At 37.2% G+C, this 27,663-nt stretch overlaps 1 pseudogene across 1 annotated transcript in view; it reads left to right on the forward strand.

The window, feature by feature from the left end:
• The first annotated feature begins 4,347 nt into the window (after positions 1-4,347).
• Positions 4,348-27,663, forward strand: part of LOC309863117 (translationally-controlled tumor protein-like) — a 34,930-nt pseudogene continuing 11,614 nt past the window's right edge. Inside the window, exons 1-3 of the transcript in view lie at positions 4,348-4,443; positions 14,398-14,481; positions 17,643-17,727. The product of the transcript in view is annotated as a translationally-controlled tumor protein-like (transcript). The remainder of the gene's footprint in view (positions 4,444-14,397; positions 14,482-17,642; positions 17,728-27,663) is intronic.

The following is a 27,663-nucleotide window of genomic DNA, read 5'->3' on the forward strand; positions in this document are numbered from 1 at the left end:
CCAATCAAGACACTAGAATATTAACTGGAATAGCCAGACCTCGGTCACTGCGTTTAGGAATCTACATTAAACAATAGCTTATCAGGGTTATTTCATTGTGAACTTTACGAAAATAACAATATTTATGTTAATTAACCGAACCTACACTCTATGAGGACAGATACACCAAATGCATGGCATAACCTTATCTATACTGTACAAAGAGGTCTGTTAGTATAGTCTTCCAAACGATTTGATTATTTAAAAAAAAAAAACTCTTGTTTTTTAAATTTCTAGAAAATTTCTAGCCTTCCAGAAATCAAAATAGAATCCAGTTCACTCTCCTACGAAATTGGTTCTAGAGTATCTGATTCTTTCTGGCTCTTAATAGGTTTTAATTATGCTTATGTACTTGCCCAAAATACAGTTTTCTAGTACTGGTCTTTCTTTCTCTTAACAGGCATTTATTTAGCTGCTACATGTGCAAGCACTGTACCTGTTGATTTCCTCAGAGTCGGTGGAGTTCTCCAGAAGGCCTTGCACTTTGTCAGGTGTGCTCTAACACGCCGGCCATGTGATATGATGCCTTGTTTGCAGGAAGCAGTGCTGGGGGTGGAGCTCAAGATCAGCTTCCTCTGTTTTAATTGCTCCATTCTCTCTGCGGGACCAATATTCTTCTCCACGCTGTGGGAACTTCGCAAGGGCTTGAATGTCTTTAGGCAAGACAGTAATTTCCTGTTTGGAGCATAAAACGAAATCAGATCCATATGCTCAGTGCCATTATACTTTCAACGTAATATATTAAATACTCTTAGCAACAGTAGTTCAAAGTCATTCCTATTTAATCACTACACGCTCACTATCTCCTAGTGGTCGTGAAAAGTTACATAGCAAAATCCCGGGGAGATAATATTTTCCTGTAAGTGCAAAGCATTTAATCCCGGCTGTTATAACCAGAAGGGCATTTAATGGCGGGTGACAGGAAATAGACAAATAGGTAATGGATTTTGAGTAATTCGAGGGGGAGGAGAGAAGAGTTGAAGTTAGGGGTGGGGCAAGAAGGAGTAGCCTAGAGAAGGGTGTTAACAGCTGAATCAAAAAATCCTTTTGAAAATCAGCCTAGAAGGAAGATGCTCTATTTTTTCAATGTAATTTTAGAGTTAGATCATAGTAAGGGTGATTCTATAAAGTTAGCTGATATTCTCTACCTGTTCCTGTAATAATTATTTCTTATGCCTTCGTGTATGTTTTTTGGAAAATTTTAAGACCACCTGAGTTATTATTAATTTCTGCTCTAGCCTATATGAGAGTGTAAATGACTAATAAAGACTCTGCCAGGAGGATACTCAGTTTATAACCAAAGAGAGTAGCGTTCAGTGAGAGTGAAACTATCAATTGAGAGACGATTTTGAAGAAACTTAGGAGAAGAAGGAGAGATTAGTGATGATGAATCAACTTCCAGGGACAGAAAGCGGTTTATACATAAAAAATATTTAATACATACCATTGCATAGTTCTCCAGTAAAGACATTATAGGACAGCTTGAGACAATTGGAGGTGAATTGACTAATTACGGTGTTAGATTCCCTGTGATTCCAGCCACATTCCAGCTTCTAGAATAAATTCTGAACATCTATGGTTAGTTATATCTTGTGCTTTTGCCCATGCAAAATATACCTGGCAAACCCTTTTCCACCAATTCAAATGTTTCTCGTTTTTTAAGTTTTCGCTTACATACTACTTCCTTATAGTCTGAAGGACCTGTGCCTTCCTCTACAGATCCTTGTCACTGGGCTCTTATTGTTAGCCCTTTTTTTTTTTTTAAAGATTTTATTTATTTGACAGACGGAGATCACAAGTAGACGGAGAGGCAGGCAGAGAGAGAGAGAGAGAGAGAAGCAGGCTCCCTGCTGAGCAGAGAGGCCGATGCGGGACTCGATCCCAGGACCCTGAGATCATGACCCGAGCCGAAGGCAGCAGCTTAACCCACTGAGCCACCCAGGCACCCTAGCCCTTTTGTTTTATTCTCTGTTAAAAGTTTGCCTCCTCAGCTAACTTATGAAGATAGTTTGCCTGTCTTTGTATACTCACAGTACTGAAGAGAGTGCTTCATAATGAATAAGCATCCGATATTATATTCAATACAGCATAAGACATAGGGCATAGCTCAAAATATTAGAAGATAAATTTACATATCTATCCATTAGGTGGCATGACATTTAGTTAGTTCAGGTTTCTCTCAGAATTTCTTTGACTCTTTTATTCTAGAGATAAACGTTAACAGCGCTGCATTATAGCATGGGATTTGGGGGAGGATCACACAGGCAAGGCATATGAAAGTGTATTATAAGCTGCAGAACACTCTACAGAGACAGGATCTTACATTTACAAAATAAACTGATTTGACCACATTGCGTGTGAGTTTTCTTCCTTGATTATGTAAGCTTTTCTTTACCCTCCCATGATGACTTTGTCAATGGCTGCAAATTCTTAGAGACTCCTTTCATGGAGCAGTGAAGTTCAATTCCATGCCCCCCTCCTTGCTCCACCCTAACCACTAGATTCTTGGCTGTTTTTATTTGTCTCTCATAACTAATAGAACGCACCGACGTGACACTGTGTCATGAAAGGCCATGAAGCTTCTTCCAAAAGGACCTTCTGGAATGCTCATTCACAGGATGCTTCCTCTCCAATTCTGGCTGCCCTGTTGTGAAAAGCCCAAACCACACAGGGAAGTCACAAATGAGGGCTCCAGGAGACAGGTCCACTTTGGCCTGTCCTTTAGCCATCCAGCCCAAGCACCAAGCATTGTGAGAAAAAGCCAGCAGATGATTCTGACTAGGGAGACATCCTAGTTAACCCAGTCATCACGGAGCAGAAAAAAGCCAACCCCACTTTGTCTTTTCTGAATTCCTGGCCCACAGAATCCATAAGCACTATAAAACACTTGTTATTTTATGTCACTGAGTTTTGGGGGGTTTCCTACACAGCAGTAAATAAATGAAAAATGTTCTCCTATATGGCCTGCCAACTTGACTCTTATCATTCATCAACTGTAATAGCCAGGCCAGGCCACACTAAGGCAGAAAACAACCCAGTAATCTCAGTGGTTTTAAAGAACAGATTCTTACTCCTTACTCACACCACATGTCTATTGTGGGTCAACAGGGAAGTTCATCTCATCCTAGCCACTCAGGGACTCAAGCTAATAAACACTGCCAATCACCAGCCTAGGGGCAAATAGAGCTCTGAAGGGTCTTGTACCAGCAGTTAGACGTTAAACCTGGAAATGACACGTTACTTCTGCTGTCGGCTCATTGGCCAGAACTAGTTGTATGGCTCCTCCTACCCACAAAGGTGCCAAAAGTATTAGTCCTATCACTTATTTTGGAGGAAGAGAGCCAGAAATATTCCAGAAGCAGTACTAATGATTGCCAAATATGTTCTTTCATAGACCTTGCCTGCCTGGGCTTCCCAGTCAAACCCTCTACCTCACCCTCGAGTTCTGACTTTCTGCCCTGACCTGTGTTAGCTCTCCCCACCTCCCTCGGCTGATAGCATATTTTACTGCTACCATTTCACCATTTGGGAGCCATATCTATGTCTAATCTTCCTGCCTACCCTTCCTGTACGTTATCTGCATATAAAGCAGTAACACTGGTGGTCTCCATGACAACCAAGACTATCTAGTGCTTCTGCTAAACTCCTAATCATGGGTTGTGTTTTTGGTTGTTGTTCCTTTCTCTTTCTGTCAGAGCCAAAATCAGGTTTGTATAGAGAGTTCACCATTTCCCTTTCACATGAAACAAAAAAAAAGTCTGGACTTTTACTCTGACCTGATATGATTACTTACATGAGGTATCAACTAAAGGTATTTATAAAGAATAGAAGGAGGAATGGAAATGAAAACAAATGATGTAAGAAAAAAGAATGAATTTTGCTAAATGAGAACACAGAGAAAGATTCCAAAGTAGGAAAGAGAGGGTAAATAAAGAAAGGAATGGACCAGAGTATATTCTGGTACAAATTCTTGACTATTTATTAAATTTAAGGTCAAATGTTTTTTAGTTATTCACGTTATTACACTTTGAAAGTTCAAATTCCTTGCATATAAAATGAGGAAATATAATACTTCCCCTACCTAAATAATAAGGTAGTTGTAAGGATAAAATTAGTCTAACTAAAAATATATTAAAAGTAAAAAGTACTATTCAATGGCAAAATAATACTATTACATTTATTTCAAATAAACACAGGAATAATGGTTAAAGAGTCTCCTGGCTTTGGAGGAATCATAGAAGGCATCAGAAATTCTCAATCTATAATATGGCTCAATTCAGATGTTTAAAACTAGGCCAAAGCTGGTGAATGACAGGCATAATTAATGGTATGGAATATGAGGCCACCAAGTACAATTTGGAGGAAGTCTTGCCAAAGGCCAAAATCCAGAAGCATAATCCTCTGGTAAATGCCTTTGAATGGTACTGATGACCTAAGTAATTCAATAGCCTTCTATCCTTAAAATTTTAACAAAAATTGACCTGCTTAGCAGTTCTTTTTTTTTTTTACCTTTTTTTTTTAAATTTTTTATTTTTTATAAACATATATTTTTATATGTACCCAGGGGTACAGGTCTGTGAATCACCAGGAACTGCTAAGCAAGATACAAATGTAGTGACCTGCTTAGCAGTTCTAATTGAAATGTGCATGTTTTGAATTCCATGACTTTAAGAGCTTTCCCTCTATTATCTCTTGTTACTCTTTTTCTGATACTTTTGGTAAACCCTTTTCTTTCCCTATGCTAAATGTGTACACTTCCTCAGGTTTTGAAAATCCATTTTCATCCGTTAAAATGACTTCAACCAGCCAAGCTTCAAGGATGACATGCACAACTGGTTTTTTTTTTAAGAGTTTATTTATTTGACACAGAGAGAGAGAGATTACAAGTAGACAGAGAGGCAGGCAGAGAGAGAGGGGGAAGCAGGCTCCCTGCTGAGTAGAGCCTGAAGTGGGGCTCCATCCCAGGACCTTGAGATCATGACCTGAGCCAAAGGCAGAGGCTTAACCCACTGAGCCACCCAAGTGCCCAACAACTATATTTTTATTCCTGGATTCTCTCATAATTTCTAGACTCTTATTTCCTCCTGCCTCTAACAAGACTATCAGTAAAAACAGCTGGCTGCTATTAAGCTGCATGATATCCCTCACCATGAGAAGAATCTTACATAAACAATTTCAATGGATCTATATACTATGATTAAGTGTGAAAGTTATCCCCATTTTACAGATGAAGAGACTGAAACTCAGGGGAATGGAGTAATTTATCCAAATATGTGGTAGGGGAAGTATTCATGTCTCAGTGTATCTTACTTCAGAGCCTGATCTCCTAATTCCTATGCCTTAACTTTTTTTTTTTTAATAAGCATCTCAAAATCAAGACATCTAAATTCAAAAATCAAAAACTTGCATTTTGTCCTCTCTACAGTATTTTTACTAGTTTATTAATGTTTTGCTAACCATTTGGGACCAAAACCTTGGAATTATTATAAATTTACCCTGCTTCCTTCCACTCCCCACCACATACACTAAATTCTGTAGATTATTATTCCCAATATCCATCCTACCCAGAGCTTCCATCCCATTCCTGCTGCCATTATCCTCATGCTTGTTCTCCTACAGTAGCCTTCCAGCCGCACATTCTATCTTACGTCTCTCCTTCCAGCACTATTCTCAGGCCAGTGATCTAAAGCATTATTTCGATCATTCCATTCTTACAAGCTCAAGTCCAAACCTCTAGCCTGATGCTGCAAGATTATGCTTGATCTACCCTAGATATATCTGGCATGACCTCTTTGTGAAAAAACCAACTGAGCTGTGTTGATGACTATTTCTTGAACATTCCTCTCTTCTGCCTTGTTTTCTCATTATTCCATCAAAATCTAACAACCCATCTCTACTTATAAAATCCTACTCATTGTTTATAGAGTTCTGGTCAAGTGCTACTTCCTCCATGAAGCCCATCTGGGTCTCCTCGATAAGAAGAAGTTTGTCTCTCTGATCTTACGAGTACTTGGTTTATACCACTGTTAATATGCTTATACAATATACCTTAAGTTCTGGTTCTGTGTGGTTAGTTGTCTTATTTTCTCTTCCAATACGAGGGAGGAAAATGCCATCTTTTATTCATCTGTGTATTTCTCGGAGGATCTAAAACAATGCCTTGCACGTAGTAGTAGATCAACTAAATATTACATGAATGAACATGAAAAAGAAACTCAGACATGGAGCGTATCTTCAGAAAATTATCATATAAATCATAGAAATGAACAGTTTGCAAATCTTAAATTGACTTTTTTATGATATGCCTGGTATGTATAGTTATATATATTAGTCATCAGTGACTGTGTTCAATTATTTATCTTCTAGAAGCTACAACTCAGGCAGAAAAGAATTTTGTTTTGAAGAGCCTATCTAATTAAAGAATACTTGCTGGATCTCTAACAGTCAACCTTGGAGAAAAAGTGAAGCAATCATTTCCAAAGTTTTCTACATTACCCACTATAACCATGCTTCATGCCAAACGGAACAAAACAAAAACAACAAAAAATCCCCCCACAAACCCATGAGGACTATTTTTGTGTTAAATGATAAGTTGAATTTATATCTTATAATGGAGTTGATCACTAAGCTTCTGCATATTTCAACAAAGAAAAACATCTGAAACATTAAATGTTAAAAAGAAATGATACTCTCTCTCTCTTTTTTTTTTCAATCCAATACCCACCTCCTCTCCTAAGGCATACCCACATGTTCAATGTAAATCCAGAAAAAACTATTGTAGCAACTTATAATGAAATCAAATCAAAATGAAAGTATCACACGCAATATGCGGTTGTGTTATTACTTCTTACATGTTTTGTGGTAGTACCTGTAAAACATTTTCTTTCACATGAAAATATTTTAAAAGCACTGTCTCCTTAAGGAGATTTTTTGGTTGGTAATATTCACTGCAGAAGTTGTGGAGCAAGTGGGAAGCTTAGAGTTCATTTCAAATCTCTGGTTGATGCATGAATTTCTGTTCATTCTTGACAAAAGGCCATGCTGCCTCAGAACATTGCCATGTGAGGTACTCCATGAGGTTACCTACTCCTGTTTCAAAGAACTTCCACTGTCAGGAAATTCTTTATTAGACAAAATTCTACCCCTGTCCTCTGGAGTCCTGAATAATAGGCCTCATGTGTCTTAATACTACAATACTTTAATTATTTCAAGATAACTATCATGTCTTCTGTCTTCCAGACAAAGTGTTGTGAGATAAGGGCTTACTTTTAGCCCAGTGTTAAAGGATATAATTATTCCAAAAGCCTTTCACAAGATGTGAGATTACATGATTTTGAAAATCTTCCCTAATAGATTCAGCTGAATGTCCTTACTCCTTCACCGTGCTATGTATCTCCAACCACCTCCTCTGTCTGCTCTATCCAGGCAAGTCTGCTATGATTTGTTCCTGGCAGAGGAAATTACTTAGAGGTGATATTGGAACTTCATATATTTATTGAATTTAATTAATGTACATAGTTAAGGATCCATCTTGCTATTATCTGACCTTGTCATTCCTACAGTCTTGCTCATCTCTGACTAGTTGCTTTGAATTTCATCCTGTTTTGTGCCTAACCACCACTCACTACGGCTTCTTCTGTGCCAGATATCTACATCTCTGCTTTACTAATAGAGCAGCACTTTACCTAAAAGTAGTAATTTGTATATTTTCTGAGTGTTGTCTCTCCCTCTGCTTTCTAAATAGCACTCTGAGGACATTTCCCCCTAACCCACATCCAAAGACCCAAAGGATGGAGCCATTAGGCACTGTTTGAGATGAAAAGGTTTTGAAGCCACTTGAAACCCGGGCTTTTCCTCTTCTAGAAACAGGATGATTTAGAGGATATGAAAGAGGAGACCCCTCTAGATAGTAATGGTGGAGACTAGATAGTAAGTAGTGGAGAAACCTGAGCTTCAAAGCATGAATGTAGTCTGCAAAAGATGATGAGGGATGAAATGGGTCAGGAATGGGTTCAAGAAGAACCTTTCATTAAAGAGAATAAAAATTTTCTTCTTAGCTGTAGTCATAAGAGGACCCACTATTACCAACCACCATCCCTATTTGGTGCCCTGAGAAGTCTACTCATACACCTTTCTTTTGCAGTATTTGAAGAATTGTGATTTCTACATTTGTTAATCACTATTTGATCAGTGTATGCCTCTCTCCACCTGAGCGCATATTCCCTGGGGACTGGCGGGTTCCCATTGCACTTATAGGTGTCTGGGTCCCTAGAACACTGTCTGATACAAATAAGCATTCAGTAGATTTTTGGTTTGCAAAGAGTAAAGTGTGAAAAATAAATGATGCTAATGTGGGAAGACTACAAGTTCGTCAAGAATAGGTCATTAGCTGGGGCACCTGGCTGGTTCAGTCAAAGGAGAGTACAACTCTTGATCTCCAGGTTGTGAGTTCAAGCCTCAGGTAGGGTGGAGAGATTACTTAAAACTACAAAGGAAAATAAGAACAGGTAATTAGCTACCTGTGTATGTTGGGTTTGTTGTTGTTGTTGTTGTTAAAGATTTTATTTATTTATTTGACAGAGATCATAAGTAGGCAGAGAGGCAGGCAGAGAGAGAGGAGGAAGCAGGTTCCCCGCACAGCAGAGAGCCCAATGTGGGGCTCGATCCTAGGACCCTGGGGTCATGACCTGAGCCAAAGGCAAAGGCTTTAACCCACTGAGCCACCCAGGTGCCCACTACCTGTGTATGTTTAAGTTAATTATTGAGTACCCTGATGTATAGTTTATCATTATGTTGTTCAAGTTTTCCTCAACTAGTTATTCTGTGGTATTCCACAATCCTTTGTTAAATAACCTATTCAGCCATTGTAAAACAAACACATTTGAACTGGACAGAAGCATTCAACCACCTGGAGGCCACCAGCATAGAGTCCAATAAGAGACAGCTACAACATTGGCATTCTGGCAGGAAGAACTGCACACATGGTGTTTAAACACAGACTCTTCCAGGCTTGGATAAGCCAAGTATTACATAAGAAGCAAGTGTCAGCCAATGTGGGTTATTCCCAACCATCATTCCTAGGTTCTGCTCCAACACTCACTTTTGGACTACCTCAAGGATTTGTCATTTATTTATTTATTTGTTTGTTTATTCAGCAACCAGTTTGAATATTCAAAGTAAAAGAGCAGTGAAAATATCAAAGAAGTTGATTATATTCCAATTTTTGTTATTTGAAGCACTTAATCAAGTGATTATGAATTGTTTCTTTGAATAGGAGTAATTTTAAAAAGAACTTATTTAACACATGAACTTTATGTGAAAGCTAGGCAGACCTCCTTTGACCTTGAAAACCTAGCCAACCGATCATTTTTCTTCCTTCTCTGTCTGATAAAGGGCTCAATGTTAGGCTAGATCTCTGAGAATCTCAGAATTGGTATATGTATTTAGACGGGAGAGGAAAGGACATAAAAGTGATTATTTTGTTCTTGGAAAGCAGGATCTGGCACCATCGTTCACATTAGCCATGCTGTACAAGCATCTTTCTGTAATTTCCTCTCAATGGTGGGCTTGTTTTTGTTTTGTTTTGTTTGTTTTCTTAAAGATTTTACTTATTTATTTGTGAGATAAGGTGCCCTTGGGTGGCTCATGGTGGAGGGGAGGGTCAGAGGCAGAAGCAGACTGCCTGCTGATAAGGGGACTCCAGGTCATGACCAGAGTCAAAGGACACTGCTTAACCAACTGAGCCACGTAGGCGCCTGGTTTTTTTGTTTGTTTGTTTTTTGCTTTTCTTCCTGCTGCTTTTTCTGCCCTTTTTTTTTTTCTTTTTTCTTTTTGAGATGGAGGAAGACACGAGCTGGAATGTTGCGCTTTATCCCTCTTCCACCACAATCCTCCTGACCATCTTTGACCTGAACTTTTCCCACATTCAATCTATCTAAAACTACTTAGCACTTTCAGGAAAAGAGATCGACACATAGACTCAGAGCGAGACTGAGAGAGAGAGAACAGGGAAGGAGAAAACAGGATGTCTTATTGAGAGAGGTATGAGAGCTCTTGAAAGTTTGCCCAGGCTTAGCAGGGAGGGGACAGAATGTAAGCCATCAGGGTTCCTCAAACTCTTTTTTGCCCTGTTTGCATTAAATATCACTAGCTTTTGAGAATGGTGGTTCTTCAAAATTTAGTCATTGATCTCTGCCTGATTCAAAATTCCTTCTATGCTTCCCTTTGGAACCACGGGTTTAATTTCCATTTGCTTCTTTTTAATTGACTTGATTTTTTAAAATGATGAATGGAAAGCATTTTCTCTCAAATTAATACTGTAAAATATGATTAATATTTAGAATTTGCTAGTTTCCATTCTCAAAAGCCTGGGGAAAATTAAGAAAACAGTTCCAAAATACCACTAAATTATGCTTAGTATGCCTACTTGAAGCACTGTTAAGCCACTGTTAAATTTACGTGTTTAGATTCACGTGTCATCTGCTTAGGTATATAAAGTTATAACTGACCTTATGGTAGAATTCGATGCTTTCTTGGTATTTCTCAAGGCCTGAAGACATAAAGTTTACATCTAAACACATAATTATTACTACTCTTTTTAAATTGATAAATTCTTAGCCCCAAGAGTATGAAATATTGATTGTTGCCACAACATTGTTTGTTAACATTTACTTTGTCTTATATTAAAAGTGATACATGCCAATCAAGGAAAATACTGTGTGTGTGTGTGTGTTTATGTATAATTGTATATAATGTAGAAATTTAGTGGTACATATGTATATAATATTACATGTATAAATACAGATAATAATTATTAAAACTGTAATATTGGTTATTTTATATACAATAATGTATATAATTGACTATAATATATAAATTATATAGTACTGATACACACTTGTGTAGTATGTATACACACACTCATACACAGAGACATATATGTCCCATAAACATAATGGTATAAACATTGGTTGGTATAATGTTATAAACACTGGGGCTGTTGGCATCAAAAGTTCCAGTTTTCTTTTGGGATCCACCTCCCATCTCCCCATGTGGCCCCATCTCACCCCTCTTTGCTTTCTATCTGTGTAGTGCAGATACACTTCCCCATTCAGCCCATGAATAGAAGCCAATCAGAGCTACAAAATCCTATCAAGATAGGATTAGATCAGGGGTGGACACATATACTGCCCCAGACCAATCCAAGAAACCTTTGAGATATTTGCTGGGAATACTTGGACGAAGATATTCTCTCTTTTCTAACATAGAACTGCTATAACAATTGTACCACTACATGGAGATGAAGAATGTGAAACAGTGATTAACAGAGTAGAAGGATGGGAGAAACTGCTACCTAAAGACATTTTGCAAATCCTAAACCCAATTATTCTTGAAACCTAATTGTTCCTGTTACTTTTGGACTTCATGTAGATTATATATTCACAATATTCAATGGAATTTTCTGTGACTTTCAAGAATCTTAACTATAACACTGATTATCCAGAGATCACAGGAAATTTCACCCACATTTTCCCATCTTTTTTTATATCATTATATAATTACAAGTGGGTGACATTTTTCATAACAAAAAGGACTTTATTAAATATGATTCTATAAATATAATTTCTGGAGTGAATAATAAGCTACATTTTACTAACATCCTTGACTTATAAATAAATTATATCCCTATTAATCTAACTGGTTTCTAAGTAAACTTAAAAATCCATCTAAATAAGAAGTTGATGCATTAAAAAATATTGTAAGAATGCAAAATGGTATAAACACATTGGAAATCAGTTCAGAGATTTCAGTTTGACTGTCAGTAGTTACCCAAAAGAAATAGTCACACAAAAACCCATATGTGAATCTAAATATTAGTTTTATTCACAAGCTCCAAAAGCTGGAAACAACTTGAAATTTCTTCAGTGGTGAATAAATCAACAAACCATGGTAATCCATACAGTGGAATACTACTCAGCAATAAAAGGAAAAAGGCGGGATGTGGCAGATAGAGATAAGAAATGGAACAAAGACTACTGTATCAACCATACAAAAGATGGACAAAAAGCAAGCATTATAAAATGAAGACATAAAACAAGGCAGGAATAAGTCTAACAGTAAACAAAAAGTAGTGAATGGATTAAATTCCTAAATTAAGTAACAGAGACTCAGACTAAGCAAAAAAAAACCCAGGTTTATGAGAGACGCATCTATAACCAGTAACAGAAAAAGGTCAAAAATAAAGCAGCAAAAGCAAATGCTGATGAACTAGAAGTCAGTGTAAAAGTAACTCAGGTTGACTCGTCTTCCTACTGCTCTCCTTTATTTCATGGCTCTTCTCATTTTGTTCCAACTTATTCCATGTAAGCAATGCTTTTCACATATCAACCTGTTCACCTGAGTAGAAAATGATCTTTCCACTCCATAGTTTTAACCAAAATTAAACCTGAAACCTCTAAGTGGAAGCTGTCAATTCTCCCAAGCTTCCTATATGGCCTGCTGTGGGCTTTTTTCCTTCTGAGGTTAATACAGCTTCCTGTTTTCCACCTCCAGCCACATAGAAAAATCCCTGTGCCTCTAAGATTCAGTACTATACAACTAGCTCAGCTTTTGTCCCTCTTGTGCTCTGTTGGTCCTTAGTTATTCTCCTGCATTTATTTGTCTTTGGCACCTGGTTCATTCTATTGTAGAAAATCTTAAAGTCATAATGAGTTTTTTTCCTTAATAAGGAAGGACTCTAAGGAGGTTCCTATGATTCCCCCTTCGTGGTGTTCACATGTCTGTACAAGCCCTACTCCTTCATCTAGGTGCAGCCTGTGACTGACTTCCATCCAACAGAATGTGGCAGAGATGAGGGGATGTCTCTCTAGCAACTCTTTTTGCTGCTTTCATGAGGTAAGGGCTGGCTGGAAAAGTCCACGTGGTGAAGGACTGCAGGCAGCCTCTAAAAAATGAGAGTAACCTCTAGTTGCTAAGGGCTATCTTCGGCCCATGGCCAGCAAAAAGCCCTGGCCCTCAGTCCTACAGCCACAGAGAAATTCAGTCAACAATCTGAATAAACCTGGAAGCAAATTCTTCGACAGTCGAACCTCCAGATAAAAGTATAGCTCAGCCAACACTTTGATTGTAACCCTGTAAGACCCTAAGCAGAGGAACGTGTTAAGCTGTGCTCAAACTCATGACCCACAGAAACTTGGGTAATAAATGTTTGAGGCCACTAAATTCGTGGTATTTTGTTACACAGCAATTGATAACTGAGGAAATAATTTCCCTTTATGTTTCTTCCAAAAAATAGGTACCTGCTGGCATAGGTCGACCTGACACCTTGTTGTTCCCTGGGAACTAAAATCTCTGGAAATTTCAACTAAGCTATCTGATATTCTAAGCATATTTCCTATCCATTCTTTCACTTCTAAGTGCTGGAAGCTGGAGACTTCTAGTCGCTTGATCTTTCAGATGCCTATAAGTCTTCTTTACAGACTTCTCCAAGTATCGCTCTTTTTCCTGTGTGTCCTGGACCTGGTTGATGACCTAAATTTTTATCTGACTTGCACCATTGATCCTCTTGTACAACTATCCTGTCCTGCTCCTGCCCAGCTAAATCACAAAAATGGTAAACCCAAGGGTTTCATGATCATCCCCCACCACCGCATAAATGATCATCACTGCAAGAAATTACACAGACATTCAGATCAGCACCTCTGAAACATAAGGATTTCCATGAAGAGATTGCTTCTCCATCACAAACTCTTTCAGAGAATTTAGCTCCAGACACTTAAAACATTTTTACTGGATTTACTATAATTCTGCATCCTGCTCTTTGAAAAAACAAATGTGTTTGTTTGTTTGTTTTGCAGAGAAGCATGTAAATTATTTTGACTGCTCCAAATATTATTTTTTGAGGGGCTTTGCAAAGGTTGTAAGTATGTTACTCTGAATACCCTATTTGGACCTTGTCTTAACTCCTAATCCTGTTTATATTTGAGATACGAATGAGCCACCATACTCTCTATTATATCTCTATTAAACTACCTGGAGTCCTTTTTTCTATAATACTTTTACTTAAAAAAAAAAAAAGTTCTGAATAAGCTATTATTATCCTAAAGAAAATGTTAAATTTAAGGCAAGAAGTTTGAAGTGAAGCTGGGATGACCTATTAGAAGAAAAGGTCAGATTTTGAACTTAGTATAAATCATTCTGTTAAGCTGAGTTCTTTTTAGCTTTGTTAGATCAATGTGGTAAAAGATGGATGTGAAAAGGTTCTGTGATTACTGAAAAGGACTAATAAGGTTTGTTCTGAGTTAGGGAAAATTGGTGAGAAAATAGAAAATTTTCTGTAACTGGATTAAATATTTCCAGGAATATTGTACTCGTAAAGTCACTTGGAAAGAAGAAATGATGGCTGTGTTTCTTCAGGAGCCGGTTGGCGAATGTGATCGTTGGGTGAGAGACCTGAGTTCTCAATCTGACTAGAGCCCACACTGACACGTGGCCCATCTTTGCTTTGTCACCTTATCCATCAGAAATGATCATCATAAATGCCCCCAGGATATTTTTCTAACTGCTTAGCATGCCAAAAGGAAAGAGTCTCAGCAAAGAAAGCAATTTTATTATAAATATAGACCCTAGTATAATCCCAGTGAAGGTGGCTATTTTCTATCCCTGGGAAAGGCTTTATTTAGAAACCCATCATCTACAGATGGAAAAGAATAAATCTTTTTAAGATGTGTATTTTTGACATCATTAACGTCAATCAAAACCAGAGGACTGTATCCCACCAAAGTCACAACATTGCTGTAGTACATGGTGTCCATGTTTAACAGACAATTCATCGGCCTATCAATCAAGGGAATCACTAAGAACATTTTCATTCTATTAAGGCCCAACTTCTGGGTGGAGAAAATGGGCAGTGGTATTATTCTCATTGCTCTGAGCTGCTCAACGCTAATGCACAAACATTTTGACCTCCACCCCTCGTCTTCTCCCTCCAGCATATCTAAGAACCTTTCAGCAACATGTCAGCAGTCAGCATCTCTTTTCTCTTTCTACTCGCAGGATGGCAACTTTAATTAGTAGTCTCTCCTCCTACTCTCATATGCTCTCTGTACTGTAATGTTTTACTTGCGACTACCCCAGCCCTCCTACTGACTCCATTAGAGAGTAAGCCAGGAGCAGACTCTCTCTGACTCAAGCTTTTGGTTCCTCCTTTGTTTTTCCTGGCAGATACAGTTCCTTCATTATATGTAACACCTACGGTAATTGCTACTGCTTCAAAAAATCTTTTCTGAATGTTATTAAGAGATGCAGGAGGGAAAGGCGTTCACAAAATAGAGATATTACTGTTATTTACATTCCAGCGTTCTCCGAGGGGAAAAAAAGGTGGAAAGCTTTTTACCCTTGTGTCTCATTAATTCTGACAACACCCCTAGAGGCAGGGAAGTGACAAGACCATTATTCTTGTTACAGTGGAGAAAACACGGAAAAACCCAGAGAGGTTAGATATCTTGTTGAAGGTGACAGACACACAGTTATTGGGAGCCTGGAGGGAAGAAAGCATACACACAAACCTCAGGTTCCTGACTCCCTGGTAGTTCAGCCATTTCTCCATTTTGTCTATAGGTATCTGTTTGTGAAGTGCACCTTGCTGTTAAGAGCTTGTAGGCTGTTAATTGTGTGACAAAAATGTGGGGTAACTCAGACTCCAAAAGATCTCAGACTAACCTGCTTGTGCAGGCTTATCAATATGAAGGATCCTATTTCCAAGTGAACATCCAAGTGTGAACTACAAAGGCTATCATGATGTAAGGGAATGGTAAATACTAAGGTTCGAGGTGCTGGGAGTGTACCCCTCCCCGCTGGTATGTCATCATGTGTGGGCTGGAAACCTGAAAGCTACATTTCCTCTAAGTCCTTTACAGTTAAGGTTCTGAGTGCAAATGAGGTGCTGACAATAAGATAGGCCTATGCAAAATTTGGAAGCCACAAGTGAAGAGGAAATATTTCTGGGCTCTTTAATCTGCTCTTGCTTGCAAACGTGGCTCTGGAGATATTTAGGGGTTTTGCAGCACAATTTGCATCCCAAATGTGGACAGGTAGCTAAGCTGGCTTTGGCAAAACTTCCTATTTAGCAGCAGCCACACTGTAGCTCATGGACCATAGCCACGTGTTTGTTTCCTGCTTGTGGGACTTCCATGATGTAAATGGCCCTAAACATATCACAACCCAAAAGAACTAGAAGTGGCATAATTTCCACATAGAATAATACCTCATCTTTTTTCCAAAAATGTTTAGAAGAGTCATAGCATTCAAAATCCATGAGATTGCCTGACAATCACTGGAAGAGTTTCTTTCCAAAGGAACTCTCCAGAGTGTTATGCATCATGCAGCTCATTTGCTTTTGCTATGTTTGCTTTCCACAATACTCTTCTTTCCATTTCTGCTCAGATCTAGCTCCCCATGCAGATAGATCTTTCTTATAATTCCTTCAGCACTTTATTGGGTTTCCCATAGTACTTTTTCCTCGTTGTGTGGCATGTAGAGGAGCTGAGGAGGGAGAAGAGGAAAGATGCACAGCCTACCACTGCAGGACCCTAGGCAAGAAAGGGCAGCAGAGAGAAGTTGTTGTCATTGTTGTTGGCCATTTTTACCCCAGAAAGAGGGAAAAGAGAATAGGTCATTGGCAAAAGGGGAGAAAGGAAAAATGATGTTAACCAGGAAAGGAAATGAGTCGCAAGAAAGCACAAGCGCCATGTCACTAGGTTGACCATATCTCAGATACTGGTTCCAGAAGCCTAAAAGAAGAGCTTCCACTGTGGTTTCTGACAGCCTGGAGAGAAACACTTAGGAAAACAAGGCTGTTTCTTATGATTTACTTAGATGTAAGGATAATAATACGACGACAGCAACAACTAATTTTTATTCAGCATTTATTATATTCCAAGCACTGTGCAGAGTGTTTTACAAGTATTACTAACTCATTTAATTGTGTGACAACCCTATGAGCAAGTACTATTATTAAACCCATTTTACAGATTAGAAAACTGATGCCCTCAGAGGTTAAGTAAGTTACCCAAGCTAATAGATGACGCACGGACTTCGAAGATTATGCTTTTAACCACTATGCTATAATGTCTCTCTGCATTAAGATTTGGTCCAGAAGGCATCATAATTTTTACGTAGAATTCACAGATATTTAGTAAATATATGATTTTTTTTTCCATTTAATTATTTTCTGTAGCCTTATTTTATACACAAATGCAAAGAGGAAAAAATACAAGCATTGTCCAGTATGACCAACCTAGTCTTAAGTGACATGGATGGAAGTATTTCCAGCAATGGGGACACTGCTAAACAGATTCCCCTGGGCAGTCTGTGGCACATTTTTTATGCACATATTTTACCCCAACTCCTGGACAGCCTGCTCTTCGTGGATTGCATTTACAAACACACACCCCGGGTTCAAGTCAATTTATGGTGTGTGTGAACTTGAACAAATTACTTAATCTCTCTATATATTGTTTCCTTATGTGTAATGAAGATATCATTGAACAATTATAAAAATTAAATTTCTATCTCCTTAACCCTTCGGTATCTTTTGCTCACAGAAGACAACCAGTAACTATTACCCTGTGGTGGTGGTTGTTAATAAACTACTGATGGTTATTGAAAATCCTTTAGTGAGAACACAGGGTAATTTCTCCCTGATGTGTTCTTTCCTAAGCCTACCATAGTGTTGTATTTGGCAAGTATTAGAGACAAAGAAAGGATGAGCAAGAGCAATTGGGCATTTAATTTTCTCTATATATTGGGATTTAGAAAAAAATTGTTTTTCATACATATTGTCATACTGTGCACAAGGTGAGGTGGATCAGTTGTTATTTAAAAAACAACAACCACATTTTAATTGAATTTTTAGCTACCACTACCATACCTATGCTTTAGATAGGCTGTAGCTTCTTCATTTCAATCATTTGCACAATGAAGAGCTAATGAAATATTTAGAATATTTATGCTTTCAATATTTAAATTTAATTAGCTTTGGAGATAGACAAAATCATCCAAAGAATAAACATTTATAAGCCAAGGCCCACATTTGTCATGTACTCTCACTAGACAACTGCAGCTCCTTTCACTTGACCCTGATTTAAAAGAAAAAAGAAAAGAAAAAAAGCATGCATGTTCTTTGCAGTCAAATGGGTTAAAATGCAATGCACATAGTCACAGATAGAAAATATGATGAACAAACTTTTTTTCTTTAGATTTTGACATAGAATTTAGAGTAGGTATGAAAAAGTGGCTAAGATAATAACAAAGTAGAAATGGAGAATGTCTATGGTTAGATGGGTGCAAACACCAATCCAAACAAAGGTATTTGTATGAGGTGCCTGGCTGGCTCAGTCTTAAACCTCTGCTTTTGGCTCAGGTCATGATCCCTGGGGTCCTGGGATCTAGCTCAGCATTAGGCTCCCTGCTCAGCAGGAAGCCTGCTTCTCCTTCCTCCCACTTCCCCTGCTTGTGTTCCCTCTCTTGCATTGTGTCTTTCTCTCTCTCAAATAAATAAATAAAATCTTAAAAACAAAAACAAAACAAAAAAACAAAGAAAGGTAGTTGTAAAAAAGAAGGTGACAACAGGCCCCCAATGGAGTCACCTATGCCAAGCCCATGTCACCAAACCAAGACTTAACACCAAACCTAATTGCAGTTTCAACCTTTTCAACCTTTTCCAGGAATGTAATCTTATCTGGTCAGTCTGGAATTTTCTGGTCAGCACTAATGAGGTAGTCTGGCTGACAGACCCCTCCTGTCCAGTGTTTTGCTAGAATAACTCCCTTGTCCCACCTCCTTGTACTTATAAAAATCTTCCTTTCTTTTCAAATTTTTTGTTTTACTTATTTTTTAAAATCTTCCTTTTTGAATAGCTCTTCAAAGCTCTTTTTTGTTTGTAAGATGGAGTGTTGCCTGATTCATGAGTTGTGGAATAAAGCCAACAAGATCTTTAAATTTATTCTGTTGAACTTGGGTTGTTTTTTTTTGTTTGTTTGTTTTTGTTTTTGTTTTGTTTTGTTTTGTTTTTTTTACCATAGTCAAATTTTCAAACCTCCAAAAAGTCACATTTTCTTTTATAATTTAAGTATCTACTGCAGGCAAAACTTGGGTTACACTTCGTAGAAGATAGGAGAGTGAATAAAACAAGTACCTTGTGGGCAGACAACCCTATACTGTATCATTAATTAGCATAGTAAATAGTAAAGCAGTGAATCAAGAATATGTGAAGACAAGGACCTTCATATCTATACCAAGATACTTTTCCCATCAGCACAGCAAGTACACTTTTATATAATTTATACTACTGGACTTACTTAATCTAATGAAATAGATTCTACTATAATTTTTATTTCTCATCTACAGACAAAGAAACTTAGGTCAAGAGTTGAAATTACTTGCATAAAGTTTACATGACAGTAAATAATCATTATAATGTCTTTACAAAGGGTCCTTGTTTGGTTGGTTAGATAATTGGTTGCCTTCAGGTGTTAGGAATGTGTAATTTGAATGATACTCCAGCTCCCCTGGTCTTGACAAGGACAAATGGCTGGAGGGGCCTCACTTGTCTTCATATATAAAATGAAAGACATGGGAGGTTATATCAAAGTTTCATCCCTCTTTTCAAATGCTTCAATTTTTTAGAAAATTCTATGAATATTAAATGGCAGCAACATATTAAGCATCATAAGAGGTTACATGTAGACTTCTGTAGATCAAAAGAACCAATTTTCTCTGAAATTATGCATATACTTAGGCAATGAATACCAGAATCTTCTGAAATATCCCAATAATCAAAATGAAGATAATACTGCTGTCTATGAATCCCGATCCCTAATTTAAATGGACTGTAAGAAAAAAACTATTTAATATTGCATTCATTAGGGTAGGGGTCAAAATGCTGAGTCAAGGAATACTGTCAAACTCACCAGTTTGGGTTTGGATAGCTTTTCTGAAACAGCTGTTTATGTTTGTTTAAGGTTTCCAGAAAAAAACACAAAGAAAATGATAGGGGACTAGAAAATAATAAGGAAAACCATGATTCAAAGCATATCTCGCTGTAACTCTTGTAACTAATCAATACATGAGGAACTCCTTGTGTTTGGTCTCTGGCTTCGTCATAAGAATCTTAATTTCTGTCTGGTTTCTACTCAATGTTTCCATGCCTACTTGCATACTTGAGTACATATCCAGTCTTTAAATAACAAAGGGATATTTAAATCTGAACAATAAATGAGAAAAGCCAGACATGGAGTGAAACCTGCTCGTCCCTTGAAGAAACCAAATAGAATTCCCGAAAACTGGTATTTCCATTGCAGCTCAGACTTCATTCCTTTTCAACAAGAGGCAGAGAATCAATGATCAGATGTTGTAACTTTCCACTTCAGGGAGCACAACTTGTGTTTTTATTACAAGTATGCCAAAAGTCTTAATTCTTAAATGATGACAAATTGTCTGCATCAATAGAAGTATGATTCAGTTTCATTTATAAACGTATATAACAGATAGTCCCTGAAGTTTTACAGTAGCTTTGCAAGTGGGGTGTTAAATATCAAAGCAAATACAAAGGTTTATTTATCCTGGTAGAAATCTCCTCTGACATTAAAACCTCTTCCTTCCATTGTAAGCTCTTCCTTGTTTAAATAGAACATTTAACAGTTCAATGTTTTGCTAATTGTTCCTGAATTAGGACCAGAATTAGTTCCTATTTCTTGCATCATGGGGAGAAGAGAATACAGACAGCCTATGACCTATTGCTCCATTGCAATCTGCCTAGACAAGGTCTTTCTCTGGAAGCCCTACGATTTCTTTCTAAAAGGCTCTCAAGAAGACTTAACATTTAGATTTCCTAAGAATTTTATTCTGTTACTTTTTCTCCAGAAATGTCACAAGAATCTAGAAACCAGAAGGTGTAGAAAGGGAGTTCAGAGAATCCTGCCATCATAAAGACAGACTACTCTGCCGAGGAATGATTTCCTAAATCAGATAGACTCTTAAGGATGGCAGAATACTAAAAACACTTTTACTAAAAGCACCTAAAGAGCTGTGTCAGAGATGTCCTCATGGGCATCTTGGAGAGTTGATAGTCTTGTCATCTTTTATCCAAAGAAAGTATAAGGGGAAATAGAATGAGTTGGTTTTGCAAAGAGACATTTAAAATTTTATATGCTAGAATTGGCAGAAGAAAAATGCATTTCAGGGGAAACTTTGATTATATAATGCTAAGCGCTTTGCCAGGTATCTCCCTATAATGCATCTTTTTATCACATTTCTTACAAAGCACTTTCCCCACTATAAGTACTCACTTTAACCAATGTAGGGTTCATGGATGATGTAATCATTCCAGGGTCCCTTTTGAAGTACTAATTTGATTTATAAAAACATCTTCTCTTTCAGAGAAGAAAGGTTTGATTTTTGGCTTTTGCTTCTAGCAAATAACATGTTAAAAATGTACTAGAAATGCAACAACCAGATTTTTTCACATCCTAGTTGTTTTCCTCCTGTGAATGTCTTTTAAGTCAGGCCATGAGTAATTGCATCATCAAAAAGTATGTGAAGATATTGGCCAAAGCAAAAGGACTATCTTTTAAGAGTGGAGGATAAAGAATTAAGCAATGTATCTTCTTAATTAACAAATGGCTGCTTTAATTCTTATCTCTCAACTTAAAAAAGTATCCAGTTGAAAAAAAAGTATCCAGTTGAATGTCTTGATTATTTAAATTAAGAAAAATAATTTTTTAAATTAATCTTTTTAAATTAAGAAAAATGCCCATAAAAAAGGAAAAATGTTTCTGGTAGACAAAATGTTGGTTCACATTTTTCATCAAATTATCTCCTATCAAGGCAGGGAGCAAGAAGAATTTGAATTACTAAAGTGATTTTTTTTTGGAAAAATATAAGCAATAGAAAATAGGAGGAAAAGAAATTCTGCCTCTCAGTATCTGATACCTTAAATTTTCAGATACAGGAAAAGTCTCCAATAATGCCATGTAAGTTACCACCAACTATTTATAAGATACAAAATCACTACTAAAGTACAGTGCTTTTCCTAAGATTAGTATCCAGTTCAATATGTAATTTGATTCATCATGTAATAATACAACACAAGAAAATAAATGATGAACACACACACACTTCTGTCTACAACGCATCAAAATGGTTCCAGAAGCAAAAGAGCTGTGCTGTTTCTTAAGACAAGAATTCTCAGACAGTCAATAAATTTTACATCATTCAGTATCTCGTAAATCTTCTTAGGACTCATCCCTTCAATTCAAAGGCAAGTGAAAAATATGTAGCTATATTTTGTAGCACATTGTTTGTTGTAAATCATATTAAACATTGGCAAAAGGAATCTGTGGGATAGGAACTTCTATTAATATCCAAATAATCACTACTAATGAGGTGATTATCCAGTTCTATCATAATGGAACTACCATAATTTGAATGGTTTATATAATAATTTATTTTAATAACTTACAATTTTTTTTTCAAAATGCATCCATTTTAAGACTTTTGTTTAAGGACGTTAGTGAAAAGAAAATATTCCTAAGAATATCATGCTTGTTGGTGGCTTTTATAACTACTATTCTCTTTTAAAGGGCAATACCAGAGGGACGGGGAGATGTGATTGAAGCTGCAAATATAGTGTAGCAGACAAGACAGCCCCTTCCTGCTCTCACTGCACCCTCCCCACCAAGAAATGCCTCACTAAGATAATGACAACTTTAGACTGGCAAATGCTATAATGTGATGACAAGCACAGTCCACTTCCCTGGTAATGTGACATTCCACCACAGGCCCTGCTTCAGAGCATGACCCAAGGTGGGGAAGAGTACAGTTGTTCAAGCTGACAACAGCAGCAGCATCCCCCCCCAACCCCCCCCCCCTCCCTCCACTCCCATCAACCTGCAGCAACTTTTTCCCTTTGCTCTAAGACTGTTTAACTTCCCCTTTAAAGGGCCATCAGGAAAAATATTGCAATAGTTGGATGCTGGTAGTATGAGAAAACAATTTTTAGCCTTTTTGGTTTGAGTTGTTTAGGTCAGTACTGAATTCACATAAAGCCAACATTTTGATGATGTCATGTATAGTTTATTATCATGCAGCTATCCTAGGAAAAGAGTCTCCTTCAATTTATTTCCTCATATTTCAAAATCAAACCAATGCTAGAATAGCGTATCTATGAAAATCAGTAAAATTATCAAAATAAGTAGTATTTCCCTCTTAAAATATTACCCTAGATTAGCCTTTGGTTTCAGAATGATTGAGATATATTTAATCCTCTTGAGTTTTAGTTCTTTCTTTTTAAAGTCTAAGTACTTTATATACTTTTTCAAAGTATAAATCATGAAAAAAAGATTTTAAAGACTCAGATAAACTTTAACTTAGAAATGTACTCATATATCTTCAATCTCTTTTATGAAGAACTGACTTAAATGAGAAAAAATATAAACAATAATGGCACCGTATGGCATAGCACAGAATTATTACCCGAGGTAGTAAGTAATTTGCTATCTAAACTCTAAAAACATATGTAATCTTAGAGTTAAAGTTTGCAATCTGGAGATCACAGATCATTGTACGTTAGCAAGTTTTAATATTCTTATTTTTCAGCTTTGCCCAAACACCACAAACAGTTTTTGTCTTTGGGCCCCACTTCATGATGATGGGCACATCAAGGCACATTAACGAACCCTTTCCTCAGAGACTATGCTTCCATTCATGACCTCCTTTGCTGGACACCATCCCACCCATTGTTCCTGGGTGTCTCAGATGGCCCTGGTTCTGTTATTTAACTCTACCACTAGGACCACAGCTGTTTTTTCCAGCATTGGACTCTGACTGGAGTGCATCCAGTGTACTGGCCGAGTGACACCAATCAGATGACCTCACAAGAATTTAAATAATGCCTAAATTTAAAGGCAGAAACTGTGATTGTCTGCAGGGTGGGCAACTGACATCCTGAACCAAGCAGCACTTTCAACAACTCCCCTCGCTACAACACTGGGTTTCAGCACCCTTGCTATAGCTTCGGCTGGTTCACTGGTTGATCTAATATGCTTTCAGTTAGAGTCTTTATTATCTTTAAACTGTGCATGGAATATATCACAAGTTGTGTACAGATCACACGCAGTCTCAGTCTTGAGGCTGCTCCAGGAGAAACGTGGATAACCCAAAATGATACATACAGTGAGTCCTCCTAGAGGCAGAAATTTCAAAGAGAATAAAATTAAAGTTTTAAAAAAATTGGTGACTTTCTCTCAACACTCCAAAGCTAGTAACAACAGGGCTGGGATTCTCTCTATTTCCCAACTCCGGATCCAATACTTTAATATTCTCTCCATTTTCTTACTGGAGTCTAGCATGCTGTGATCCATGTAATTTTTGCCCTTTGAGTTGTAAACACTGTTCATCACATGGCTGCCACATCATTTTATAAAGCAAGATGAAAACATTGTACCTGTTTAAATGAGCCCGACACCCTTATTTTAGACATGAGAAAAATAAGGTTTGGGGATGTTCGTTGATTTCCTATGTTGGAGACAGCTAGATGATGGTCTAGCTGTGGAGACCAGGTGTCAGATTCTCAGTCCACTCCACACATGCACCTAATCAGTGCAATGCTAGTTAGTTTTCTTGACACAGACTTTAAAGACAATGTGCATCTAGATGTCCTATACATGACAGACAGCCTAGCCTGATGCATTATGTATACTTATAATAAATAAAACACATCAAAGAGATGCGCTCCCCTCTTGATTATGTGAGTGTTTTCAAGAAAAGGAAATTGATCTTTAGAAACAAAATGCAGAAAGGGTAAGAGGCTCCTGTATTCTATGATTAGCCAGACTTAAGCTAACTATAACAGAAAGTGTTTTCCCTGCTGCCGTCTCTGACTCTACATCAGGAGTGAAGAAATGTATGCCCTTACTTTTAGGATGCTCTGCAGGATCCTAAATACTAATTATGAACACGATCATGTCAATCTTGCTCGGATAAAATGCCATATGCAAATAGAGTTTTAAATTGTTAGCTATTAAATCTCTTTTTGTGCTTTTGCTAAGCCAGAGTATGAGTTTTCACATATGAAGAGAGAGTTACAGAGATGTTGTAAAATCAGGTTACTGAATTAAGTTATCTAAGACTCTAATTAAAGAAATGTATTTTCAGAAATATTTAAAACATGGTAGAGCATTGCCAGCATCTAGTGTTCTGTCTAGAAATTAATTAAATTTTCCAAATCAAACAGCCATCCCATAATCACCCATTACACATGCACAAAAGGTAGTGTTGTGGCCCAATATCACTGCAACCATTCCTATGCCTTGTCTATGTACCTGCTGTTGGTGAAATTTACTAAAAAACTTTGCTCTCAAATCTTAAGACTATGTAACTATTAAAAGCTAGTGAGTCCTAAATTTATTTTAGAAGAGTTACTTCATTTAATTTGCTTTCTAGCATTTTAGGTAAATTTTTAAAAATCTCCAGGTGCACTCATCAGACTTGTTTATGTGGATAAAAAATTTACCACTACAAAGGAGAGAGGTCAAGACAGTTTAAAATACTACCGTTTCAAGGGACAAAACTCAGAATAGATGGAGTGCTTAAATGAATAGTAAATTTAAAAAAATTTTATATCAACTTAATTTTCTTTAATTCATTAATTTGATTTGTTGTTATCTATAACAATACGTTTTCTAGTGGAACTAATTTTTCTTCTACTATATGCTTGGAAACCTGATCTCTCAAATATCTTACTAGATATCCACCCCTTACTGAACTTTATATAGACGGAATCACATAGTACATATTCTTGCTCAGCAGGCATCAGTATGATGCTTGTCGAATCCTCCATGTTCTATTCTGTCTCATTGCTGTATATATATATATATATATATATTGCCTATTCTACTGCTTACGGACATTCGGGGTGTTTCCATTTTGGGTCTATTAAAATTATACCCATAAGGGGAAACTGGAACATGTATTTTGTCCCATCTTGGTTTGGTATAAACCAAGATTTCCATGTCACAGGGTACTATATGCTCACCATTAGTGAATAATGCCAAAGGGTTTTCAAAAGTGATTGCACTAATTTATGATCCTACCAGCTTCCATCCTTGCAAATGCTTGTGATTACAAGTTTAATTTTGCTGAACTTTAGTCTTCCTACAGGTGTATGGTTACACCTCATTGTAGTTTTAATTTGCTTTTTCTGATTACCATGGAGGTTAATTCTTCTTTTTATCTATTTACTCACCATTAGGGTATCATATTCTGCTTGCTTAATTCTCTTGGCCCCTTTTTAAATCAGGCTTTCTTTTGTATTCACACTTACTTATAAGGCCTTCATTATACATCCTGGATACAGAATGTTGTCAGTTATAAGGGGTTCAAATATCTTGTCCCACAAAGTGTCTTTCTGATGTATTAATCTTTCTAAAATTTTTTATTAATCTTTTGATTAATAGAAGGTTTTAATTCCACTGTAGTCCAGAGACAATCAGTATGATTAGTGCTGTTGGTGTCACTTTAGAGAGATCTTTGCCTGTTCCAAATTCATGAAGCTATTTTCTTATGCTTTCCTCTAAAAGGGTAGTGTTTTACTATACACATTTTTACTTAAAAATTAATATTTGTGTGTGGTGTAATTCGTCTTGCTTCATATGGATATCCAATCAACCCAGTACCATTTGCTAAAAAGACACTCGAAATGCCAACATTATTAAAAACCAAGTGACCATATATGTGTGGGTCTGTTTGGGAGTTTGTACCTTTGATTTATTGCCCAGCCTTGGATCAGCGCCACCTGCAATTTTGCGAGCTTCATACCAAGTGAAAATTCTCTTCCTCACTCTCTTTCTTATTCTTTCATTGCCACAAGGTTGCAGTGTGTTGCAATGTAAACACTCTGGGCTTTGAAATTAATCACACCTCAATTTGATTATTCCAGCTCCTAAATTTACTATCTGTTTTGCTTGGAAATGTTATGAAAACTCTCTGTTTCCGCATCTGTGAATGGACATATGGTAAACAAGGAAACCCATACCTTGGTATTCTTGCCCTTGTATAATAAACCCTCTTCTTGAGCATGGGCTGGATCTAGTGATTCACTGATCTAATGAATAGAATATGGCAAAAATAATGGACTACTTTCAAGGTTACGTGGCAAAGTGACTGTAGCTGCTGATGTGATGCTCTCTCTGACTCACGTATTCACTCAATCTGATGGAAACAGCTGCTAGGTTGCGAGCTGCCCTATGGAGAGGCTCATATGGCACCAGCCAACAGTCAGTAAGGAACTCAGACCTCAGTCCAAAAGTCTATGAAGAACTGAATCCTGCCAATAACCTTGTAAACAAACTTGAAATTGTATCCTCCTTCAGTCAGGCCTTTGGAAGAGATCACGGCCACAGCTTTCACTTTTATTACAGTCTTGTGGCAAAAGCACATGACTAAGCCATCCGTAGATGCATGGCCCTCAGAAACTAGGAAATAATGTTTGTTGTCTTAAGCCCCCAAATTTGGGAATTATTTGTTACTCAGCAATAGATAACTAATACACAGTGTAAGCCATCACAG

This window comes from Mustela nivalis, assembly GCF_964662115.1.
Source record: "Mustela nivalis genome assembly, chromosome: 4".
Classification (NCBI taxonomy): Eukaryota; Metazoa; Chordata; class Mammalia; order Carnivora; family Mustelidae; genus Mustela; species Mustela nivalis.